The sequence below is a fragment of the Mya arenaria genome, chromosome 2, assembly GCF_026914265.1.
Source record: "Mya arenaria isolate MELC-2E11 chromosome 2, ASM2691426v1".
In the NCBI taxonomy this organism is placed as follows: domain Eukaryota; kingdom Metazoa; phylum Mollusca; class Bivalvia; order Myida; family Myidae; genus Mya; species Mya arenaria.
In genome coordinates, this window is record NC_069123.1 from 35,862,347 (window position 1) to 35,874,278 (window position 11,932).

Genomic DNA, 11,932 nt, shown 5'->3' on the forward strand with positions numbered 1-11,932 from the left:
ACAAAGGAGTAATTATTAATAAGTATGCTAACACTCAGTACATCGACCTATGCGACTAATGTCGATTACAGTTGTGGACCTCAGTCGCAGTCTGAACTGTTCATAAATTGGTATTATATTAGCGAATATTAATGTATACCATTGACAAAATGTCTTGTATTCAGGTATACCTTATCACTATAAATAGGTCTCTTTTTCATTGTTTTTTCTGTGTAAATGCAATCGTTGTTTTTAATAATAATGAGGTTTTGAAATGCTGGATTGTTATCTATTTCAAAATGTGACTGTTTTTTGATATACACATATATTGATATGACATGTACCTAATCATGAAGAGGGGATTTATGCGATAATCAATTTTAATTTGGTACACGTAATAAACAGATTACGCAAACAACTGTTCAACACATCTGCAATTCTATAAAAAATACAGTATAATTAAAAGTAGTTATTTGCCTCCTTTATACGAAATAAGAGGTCACGATATTAATAATAATGTATGTAAGTTCAAGATCAGAGGTGTATCAGTATCAGTGGCAGTGGCCAGTTTCTTTCAAATTAAGACTCGAAATACACTTTATTTTTATATAATTCATGCACACATGCAAACAGAACCATTGTTTTCTGTCATCTTTGTATCGCTGAGTATTCCGTCTTTTCGGATAGATTAAACTTTTCTTTTTACTTAAAAGAAGAATGATGATCTTTAATATTTATGCGAAAAACTCGTATTCATTTTGATGTTCTACTATTTAAATGCCTTATTAGTTCTGCAACAGTTGTTTAATATATGAAGCGCTTTCTACAAATAACAGCATCCGGTATAAGTTTGCAAATCCGGTTTACTTGCAAACTTAGTTTTTTTATTACTTGGAGAATTTTCGATAAGATTTGAAACGGTATGAATATGATATGTTTTACTATGTCGTTTCTGTTCAATAATTCTAATATATACCTTGTTTAACTCATTTATTTATGCGATTACGACTGTACGCAAATAAAGTTAGCAATTGAAAGTTTTGGAGAATTATTGAATATTGAATCAGCATATATATTGCCTATAAATCTACTTCACACATCAAAGAAGTCCAACTGACATCGTCCATATTCTTATCAGCGTAAACCTACCAACTTTAGGGCAAACTCATACGTCTGCAAAGGTTTCGTACATGCACAGTTTGTATTGGTTTCACATCAACCAGGCAATTAAAAAGTCTTAATTGCTTTAAATATCGAAAACCTTTTGTTCAAACTTGCTTTAGGGACGGTACAAATTGACTGTCTTTTCGTTGCAAAATGGTACTTCAATCGTACTTTTATTACCTTATTGACGACTAAGCTTTGCTAAGTTAGTTTGATAACTGTTGTATAACTGAGCATACAAAAGGCATGTGCTCACTTAAAGAAAGAGTGCGCAAATAACTTTTTGATCTGAGCTACATATTTATCCAAGGTAAATGTACACGTTCAAGTTCACGTTAAATTACAGGCAAATATACACGTTGTACCCTCTTTAACAGGGTTACAGTAGCAGGTGAAAGCTTGAAAGTAATATAAAACTATGTTTATAACGTCAGTCAATGGGATAGTATTGGAGTGTTACACCTTAAACAAAAATGTTGACGACTAGAATTCGGATATATCTGCGTTTCCCCATGGGCAAAACATTAGATTTCGTTACTGTCTTGAACAGTTTCAATCAAACCTCTATTTTCATAATTTGTTTGACCGATCCTACACTGCATGTATGTTGGCTGTATTGAGTCCTCACAGACCTCGTCCACATTGTATTTATTCATATCTGGTCCTTCGGATCATTTTATACGTCTTGATGATTCATCCATTAACAATAAACGAACGACAAGCAGAAATTTAAAACAAAGTCGAAATGGGCAGTTTTGGGCATCCTCTTATATACATGCAAACTGTATTTATCCATGTAAGTAATGTAAGGCAGTGTTATAGAGTTTGTACGTGTACTTTTTTGGTTAAATGTGTCATCAGGCATGTCAAAAATGGTAAAAGACGTTAGTCATGCATTAAACGCCAAATTGAAATAGTTTGGAAGTTGTCAAATAATATCTATTTTTGAAAAAATTGAAAACCAGTCAGGTCACAAAATACTATGAAAAAGAACAATAATGGCAACATGTTTCGTCTCTGAACTACTTACAAATGTTTGTAATAAACATCTTTCATGTCTTCCCTGTTAAACAAAAAGGAAAACTTACTTTAACTGTAAGTTAACTCTAACTCAATTCGGGTGTTTGCTCACTTCACCTATTAATGAGCAACACTAACGCCGGTTCAAAACAGAAGAAATAATATTTTCATCTGAAAACAACGCTCGATCAGTTGCTGATATCTCTGTGTCTGTGGACAAATCAGATATCTCTCTGTTTTGATTGGACTATAAAATTAAATGTTCACTGGAAACACGTTTTGATTCTATAAACTCACTTGTTTATTGACTGTTGGAATCATTAGTTGATATTATTAGTTGGGTTCATATCTTAGCATCATTAGTTGGGTTATTACTTGGCATCAGTAGTTGGATCTTTAATTGGCACCATTAGTTGGGATCAATACCTGGCATCATTATTTGGAATACTTACTTGGACCAATACCTGTTATCATTAGTTGGAATAATTACTTGGACCAATACCTGGTATCACTAGTTGGGATAATTACTTGGATCAATACCTGGTATCATTATTTGGGATAATTACTTGGGTCAATACCTGGTATCATTAGTTGGGATAATTACTTTGATCAATACCTTGTATCATTAGTTGGGATAATTATTTGGATCAATACCTGGAATCATTATTTGTGATGATTACTTGGGTCAATACTTGGTATCATTAGTTGGGATAATTACTTGGATCAATACCTTGTACCATTAGTTGTTTTAATTTCTTGGATCAATAGTCAGGATCATTAGTTGGGATTATATGTTGGGATAATTAATTGACATCATTAGATGGCATCATTAGTTGGATCAATAGTCAGGTTCATTAGTTGGGATCATTGGTTGGGATAATAAATTGACATCATTGGTTGGCATCATTACTAAGGGTCATCAGTTGAAATCATATCAAGGAATAATTAGTTGCAATCATTACTTTACTACATGAATCATACCTGGGAATCATAAGCTGGGTTCATTACTTTACTGCATGAACCATACCTGGGAATCATTAGTTGGGTTCATTACTTTACTACATGAATCATACCTGGGAATCATAAGTTAGGTTCATTACTTTGGTACACGAATCATACCTGGGAATCATTAGTTGGGTTCATTACTTTACTACATGAACCATACCTTGGAATCATTAGTTGGGTTCATTACTTTACTACACGAATCATACCTTGGAATCATTAGTTGGGTTCATTACTTTACTACATGAATCATACCTGGGAATCATAAGTTGGGTTCATTACTTTACTACATGAATCATACATGGGAATCATTAGTTGGGTTCATTACTTTACTACATATATCATAACTGGGAGTCATTAGTTGGGTTCATTACTTTACTACATGAATCATACCTTGGAATCATTAGTTGGGTTCATTACTTTACTACACGAATCATACCGGGGAATCATTAGTTGGGTTCATTACTTTACTACATATATCATAACTGGGAATCATAAGTTGGGTTCATTACTTTACTACACGAATCATATACCTTGGAATCATTAGTTGGGTTCAATACTTAACTACGCGAACCATACCTTGGAATCATTAGTTGGGTTGATTACTTTACTACACGAATCATACCTTGGAATCATTAGTTGGGTTCATTACTTTACTACATATATCATAACTGGGAATCATAAGTGGGGTTCATTACTTTACTACACGAATCATACCTTGGAATCATTAGTTGGGTTAATTACTTTACTACACGAATCCTACCTTGGAATCATTAGTTGGGTTCATTACTTTACTACATGAATCATACCTGGGAATCATAAGTTGGGTTCATTACTTTACTACATGAATCATACATGGGAATCATTAGTTGGGTTCATTACTTTACTACATATATCATAACTGGGAGTCATTAGTTGGGTTCATTACTTTACTACATGAATCATACCTTGGAATCATTAGTTGGGTTCAATACTTAACTACATGAATCATACCTTGGAATCATTAGTTGGGTTCATTACTTTACTACACGAATCATACCTGGGAATCATTAGTTGGGTTCATTTCTTTACTACATATATCATATCTGGGAATCATAAATTGGGTTCATTACTTTACTACACGAATCATACCTGGGAATCATTAGTTGGGTTCATTACTTTACTACATGAATCATACCTGGGAATCATAAGTTGGGTTCATTACTTTACTACATGAATCATACATGGGAATCATTAGTTGGGTCCATTACTTTACTACATATATCATAACTGGGAATCATTAGTTGGGTTCATTACTTTACTACATGAATCATACCTTGGAATCATTAGTTGGGTTCATTACTTTACTACACGAATCATACCTGGGAATCATTAGTTGGGTTCATTACTTTACTACACGAATCATACCTTGGAATCATTAGTTGGGTTCATTACTTTATTACATATATCATAACTGGGAATCATAAGTTGGGTTCATTACTTTACTACACGAATCATACCTTGGAATCATTAGTTGGGTTCATTACTTTACTACATATATCATAACTGGGAATCATAAGTTGGGTTCATTACTTTACTAAATGAACCATACCTGGGAATCATAAGTTGGGTTCATTACTTTACTACATGAATCATACCTGGGAATCATTAGTTGGGTTCATTACTTTACTACATATATCATACCTGGGAATCATTAGTTGGGTTCATTACTTTACTACATGAACCATAACTGGGAATCATTAGTTGGGTTCATTACTTTACCACATAAATCATACCTGGGAATCATTAGTTGGGTTCATTACTTTACTACATATATCATACCTGGGAATCATTAGTTGGGTTCATTACTTTACTACATAAATCATACCTTGGAATCATTAGTTGGGTTCATTACTTTACCACACGAACCATACCTTGGAATCATTAGTTGGGTTCATTACTTTACTACATATATCATACCTGGGAATCATTAGTTGGGTTCATTACTTTACTACATGAACCATACCTGGGAATCATTAGTTGGGTTCATTACTTTACTACATGAATCATACCTGGGAATCATTAATTGGGTTCATTACTTTACTACATATATCATAACTGGGAATCATAAGTTGGGTTTATTACTTTACTACACGAATCATACCTGGGAATCATTAGTTGGGTTCATTACTTTACTACATGAATCATACCTTGGAATCATTAGTTGGGTTCATTACTTTACTACACGAATCATACCGGGGAATCATTAGTTGGGTTCATTACTTTACTACATATATCATAACTGGGAATCATAAGTTGGGTTCATTACTTTACTACATGAACCATACCTGGGAATCATTAGTTGGGTTCATTACTTTACTACATGAATCATACCTGGGAATCATAAGTTGGGTTCATTACTTTACTACACGAATCATACCTGGGAATCATTAGTTGGGTTCATTACTTTACTACATATATCATAACTGGGAATCATAAGTTGGGTTCATTACTTTACTACACGAATCATACCTTGGAATCATTAGTTGGGTTCATTACTTAACTACACGAACCATACCTTGGAATCATTAGTTGGGTTCATTACTTTACTACACGAATCATACCTTGTAATCATTAGTTGGGTTCATTACTTTATTACATATATCATAACTGGGAATCATAAGTTGGGTTCATTACTTTACTACACGAATCATACCTTGGAATCATTAGTTGGGTTCATTACTTTACCACACGAACCATACCTTGGAATCATTAGTTGGGTTCATTACTTTACTACATATATCATAACTGGGAATCATTAGTTGGGTTCATTACTTTACTACATGAACCATACCTGGGAATCATTAGTTGGGTTCATTACTTTACTACATGAATCATACATGGGAATCATTAGTTGGGTTCATTACTTTACTACATGAATCATACCTGGGAATCATAAGTTGGGTTCATTACTTTACTACATGAATCATACCTGGGAATCATAAGTTGGGATCATTACTTTACTACTTGAATCATACATGGGATTCATAAGTTGGATTCATTACTTTACTACATGAACCATACCTGGGAATCATTAGTTGGGTTCATTACTTTACTACATGAATCATACCTGGGAATCATTAGTTGGGTTCATTACTTTACTACATAAATCATACCTGGGAATCATTAGTTGGGTTCATTACTTAACTACATGAATCATACCTGGGAATCATAAGTTGGGTCCATTACTTTACTACATATATCATACCTGGGAATCATTAGTTGGGTTCATTACTTTACTACATGAATCATACATGGGAATCATTAGTTGGGTTCATTACTTTACTACATGAATCATACCTGGGAATCATTAGTTGGGTTCATTACTTAACTACATGAATCATACCTGGGAATCATAAGTTGGGTTCATTACTTTACTACATGAATCATACATGGGAATCATTAGTTGGATTCATTACTTTACTACATGAATCATACATGGGAATCATTAGTTGGGTTCATTACTTTACTACATGAATCATACCTGGGAATCATTAGTTGGGTTCATTACTTTACTACATGAACAATACCTGGGAATCATTAGTTGGGTTCATTACTTTGCTACATGAATCATGCCTGGGAATCATTAGTTGGGTTCATTACTTTACTACATGAACCATACCTGGGAATCATTAGTTGGGTTCATTACTTTACTACATGAACCATGCCTGGGAATCATTAGTTGGGTTCATTACTTTACTACATGAATCATGCCTGGGAATCATTAGTTGGGTTCATTACTTTACTACATAAATCATACCTGGGAATCATTAGTTGGGTTCATTACTTTACTACATAAATCATACCTGGGAATCATTAGTTGGGTTCATTACTTAACTACATATATCATACCTGGGAATCATAAGTTGGGTCCATTACTTTACTACATATATCATACCTGGGAATCATTAGTTGGGTTCATTACTTTACTACATGAATCATACCTGGGAATCATTAGTTGGGTTCATTACTTTACTACATGAACCATACCTGGGAATCATTAGTTGGGTTCATTACTTTACTACATGAATCATACCTGGGAATCATTAGTTGGGTTCATTACTTTACTACATGAACCATACCTGGGAATCATTAGTTGGGTTCATTACTTAACTACATGAATCATACCTGGGAATCATTAGTTGGGTTCATTACATTGCTACATGAATCATGCCTGGGAATCATTAGTTGGGTTCATTTCTTTGCTACATGAATCATGCCTGGGAATCATTAGTTGGGTTCATTACTTTACTACATGAACCATACCTGGGAATCATTAGTTGGGTTCATTACTTTGCTACATGAATCATGCCTGGGAATCATTAGTTGGGTTCATTACTTTACTACATGAACCATACCTGGGAATCATTAGTTGGGTTCATTACTTTACTACATGAATCATACCTGGGAATCATTAGTTGGGTTCATTACTTTACTACATGAACCATACCTGGGAATCATTAGTTGGGTTCATTACTTAACTACATGAATCATACCTGGGAATCATTAGTTGGGTTCATTACTTTGCTACATGAATCATGCCTGGGAATCAATAGTTGGGTTCATTACTTTGCTACATGAATCATGCCTGGGAATCATTAGTTGGGTTCATTACTTTACTACATGAACCATACCTGGGAATCATTAGTTGGGTTCATTACTTTGCTACATGAATCATGCCTGGGAATCATTAGTTGGGTTCATTACTTTGCTACATGAATCATGCCTGGGAATCATTAATTGGGTTCATTACTTTACTACATGAATCATGCCTGGGAATCATTAGTTGGGTTCATTACTTTGCTACATGAACCATACCTGGGAATCATTAGTTGGGTTCATTACTTTGCTACATGAATCATGCCTGGGAATCATTAGTTGGGTTCATTACTTTGCTACATGAATCATGCCTGGGAATCATTAGTTGGGTTCATTACTTTACTACATGAACCATACCTGGGAATCATTAGTTGGGTTCATTACTTTGCTACATGAATCATGCCTGGGAATCATTAGTTGGGTTCATTACTTTGCTACATGAATCATGCCTGGGAATCATTAGTTGGGTTCATTACTTTGCTACATGAATCATGCCTGGGAATCATTAGTTGGGTTCATTACTTTGCTACATGAATCATGCCTGGGAATCATTAGTTAGGTTCATTACTTTGCTACATGAACCATACCTGGGAATCATTAGTTGGGTTTATTACTTTACTACATGAACCATACCTGGGAATCATTAGTTGGGTTCATTACTTTGCTACATGAACCATGCCTGGGAATCATTAGTTGGGCTCATTACTTTGCTACATGAATCATGCCTGGGAATCATTAGTTGGGTTCATTACTTTGCTACATGAATCATGCCTGGGAATCATTAGTTGGGTTCATTACTTTGCTACATGAATCATGCCTGGGAATCATTAGTTGGGTTCATTACTTTACTACATGAACCATACCTGGGAATCATTAGTTGGGTTCATTACTTTGCTACATGAATCATGCCTGGGAATCATTAGTTGGGTTCATTACTTTGCTACATGAATCATATCTGGGAATCATTAGTTAGGTTCATTACTTTGCTACATGAATCATACCTGGGAATCATTAGTTGGGTTCATTACTTTGGATCACTATTTGGATCATATCTTGGCATCATTTGATTGGACCATAAATTGGCATCATGAGTTGGAATCATTACTTGGCATCATTAGTTGCATCATTATTTGGTAACATTATTTGGGATACTTGGTGGGATCATTAGTTGAGATCAGTAGTTGGATCATTTGTTTTTGGATCATCAGTTGGGATCGTTTCTTGTCATCATCAGATTGGTTCATTACTAAGGATCATAGTCGACCTCATTAGTTGGGATTGTCGATTGGGATCATTAGTTTGGATATTTTATATTGTATTTGGGGTCATTACTTGGGGCCATTACTAAAGATCGTTACTATTCCTTGTACCATTTGCATAGTTACAGCACCCATTAGAGTCAGGTTGTTCCACGCAGGCATAGTACAAAGGACCAAAAATGGGTCGAAGGCCCGTATACCCAAAATATAAAATACAAAGGTCACCGTGGCAACATTTGGTACATATTAGTAGAGCTACTAGTATGAAATCACTTTCAATTGACAGAAGCACCACATTTTTGGTTTCATAAAAAGTGTAACAGTTCATCACAACGCTTTAGTTCGCGATTTAAAAAATAAATGTATCATAACATAAGTTTTTCTCGGAAATGTCCAATCATTCAAAATTCATGTAAAAATGACCTTGGACGACGACCTACTGACATCGATATCAATAGGGTTCATCTTCTGGTCATGTTAAATATGCACAACACGTTTAAATACTTAACAACAATTTATTCAAAAGTTAGAGATCGAAAACGAAAGTGTGGTGACGACGACGCCGAACAAAGTATTCAATATATGTCTGCTTAAACAGTACAGGAATTTTTAAAAGGAAACCGGTTTACTTGGGCTACATTACTCTATGTTTCACAGTATTTCAAAAATAAAGCAATATCTGTAATACATCATTAACATAAAATGCTCATTCCGAATTTAATATTTAATTATAATAAAGTCGTTTCAGTTAACGACACGTGTCTTAGCTTACAACAATGTTGGTCATATTAGTTCTAGAGATTTTACAAACAGTTTAAGAAGGTAATTGTTAAACAACGGTCCTAAATACCGAATATCATCTGAAATTTATATCGATACATGTATAATTCAACTGAAATATGCTTAATTGAAGTAGTCCCTGAAGAAAACGCTTGAGGAAAATATTACCATTGATAGAAAAGCAATATATTTTATGATGTTCGGTGAGTTTTATCAGTGAAATAAAAAGAGTGAGCTTTTCAGTACAAACTTAGTAAGTAACGAAAATATCACGTTTTAGAACTAGGCAATAATAAATTTTAGTTACTTTCCCTTGATAAAAACTAAATAACTAGCAATTCGTGAATATGTATTTTGCTTTGATTCTCGAGAAATATAAAACGAATTTAAAACTGAAATCGACAAATATCTTTTAAGTATTTTTTTAATAAAGATAAGTTAGCCCTTCCTACCAATCTATGGTTACCCCTGATTAAATTACAGATATCAAAAATAAAAACCATGCTAAATCCAATGTTTAGTTCCGAGAAGTGTTAAATTATGATCATATAAGATACAAACATTTCACTGGATCTCTAAAATGCATCAATCTTAAACAGATACCGTACAAATCACTGTTTATGGTGTTTTATATAAAGGGGCTATGCAGGTATACCTCGATTTTATCTATGCTTCTTTACTTACAAACCAATGCCTATATTGTAAGGAGAGTGCATTCATCTCAAAATCTAGAGGTCTTGCGTTTTTTGCGAAATACCATAGATACATTAATGACAATTTAGAATGTATATTCCCTGATTTATTAAACATGTCGTGATTTATATAGCCTTCAAAATTAAAACGCAGTAAATCAAACACGTCTGATAAAGAGGCTTCGCTTTTGGTATTCCATATTGGAAATAGGTCATTTCGTTTTGATAAGAATATTCGACAGCATATATTTGTCTTATTGTTTCATTCCACTTTCATTTTATTTTATCTTCTGGTTTGTAAAATGCGGCTTACCTTATAAGACTGTATTAAGACATTGTTTTTAAACTTTAAATTGCTGTCAGATTGCTGTCTTTGAATGACTGCATCGTACCTTTTAAAAGTTGGCAATGTTGATCCGACTTGATTCCTTCGTTTGCAGGTGTATCCTTACCCGGTCTTTAAGTGCTTCATCTTATTTTATATTATTTTTACTTTATTCTTCATTGCGTTCAAGTTGACGCTGGATCCGATGAGGCATATATTTTAAATAATCGATAAATGTTGGGACATGCGTGAGGTTATGCGCATAAAAACCAGTTTAAACCTCCGGTAAACTCGTGATCTTTGCTTTACTCCGGTTTAACTTAAACAACAACACGCTTATATGCAACACCAGGTTGAGTGATGACGTGCAGCCGGCAAAGAAACGTGTGTAAGATAAGTTAAAAAACACTATAGCACTAAGGCAAACACTGGCTACAAAATAAGCCAATGGCCATGCAAAACCAGAGAAGGTTAACTCTGCAAACCTGTGTACATTTGCAAAGTATAATAGTCGAGTCTCATTTATTTGTCTGGATTAAAAAAAAAATCATTGCATAGGACAATATATCAAATGTACCCTGTAAAATATAAACTAATTTAACAATATATACAGCGTGAAGTTGCCTGGTGGAATGACCGTAATACTGTTAAATGTTAGCGATTGACACATATTTCAAGTTGAACTCCCGTAACGCGTGAAATTGATATTCTAGTGAATCCGTTTTTCACTGACTATTTCAGGCGGTAATCACATCTGTTATGTTCATGCGTCTCTGATGTTCGTACGCTTGTGTCTCTCGTTCAATGTCGTTTTTATGTGGGTTTCTAAAGCTATATTCGTGTGTCGTCTGGTTGTTGTTTGTGTACGTCTGTGTCTGTTCAATGTCGTTTTCTATGTGGCTTTCTAAAGCTATATTCGTGTGTCGTCTGGTTGTTGTTTGTGTACGTCTGTGTCTGTTCAATGTCGTTTGGGCCCTTACCCTGTGCCCTGAAATAGGGTTTACATTTGAATGTTTGACTACTTGGCTTGCCCTGTAGCTGCCATTGTATTAGTTAAGAACATGTTATTAAAC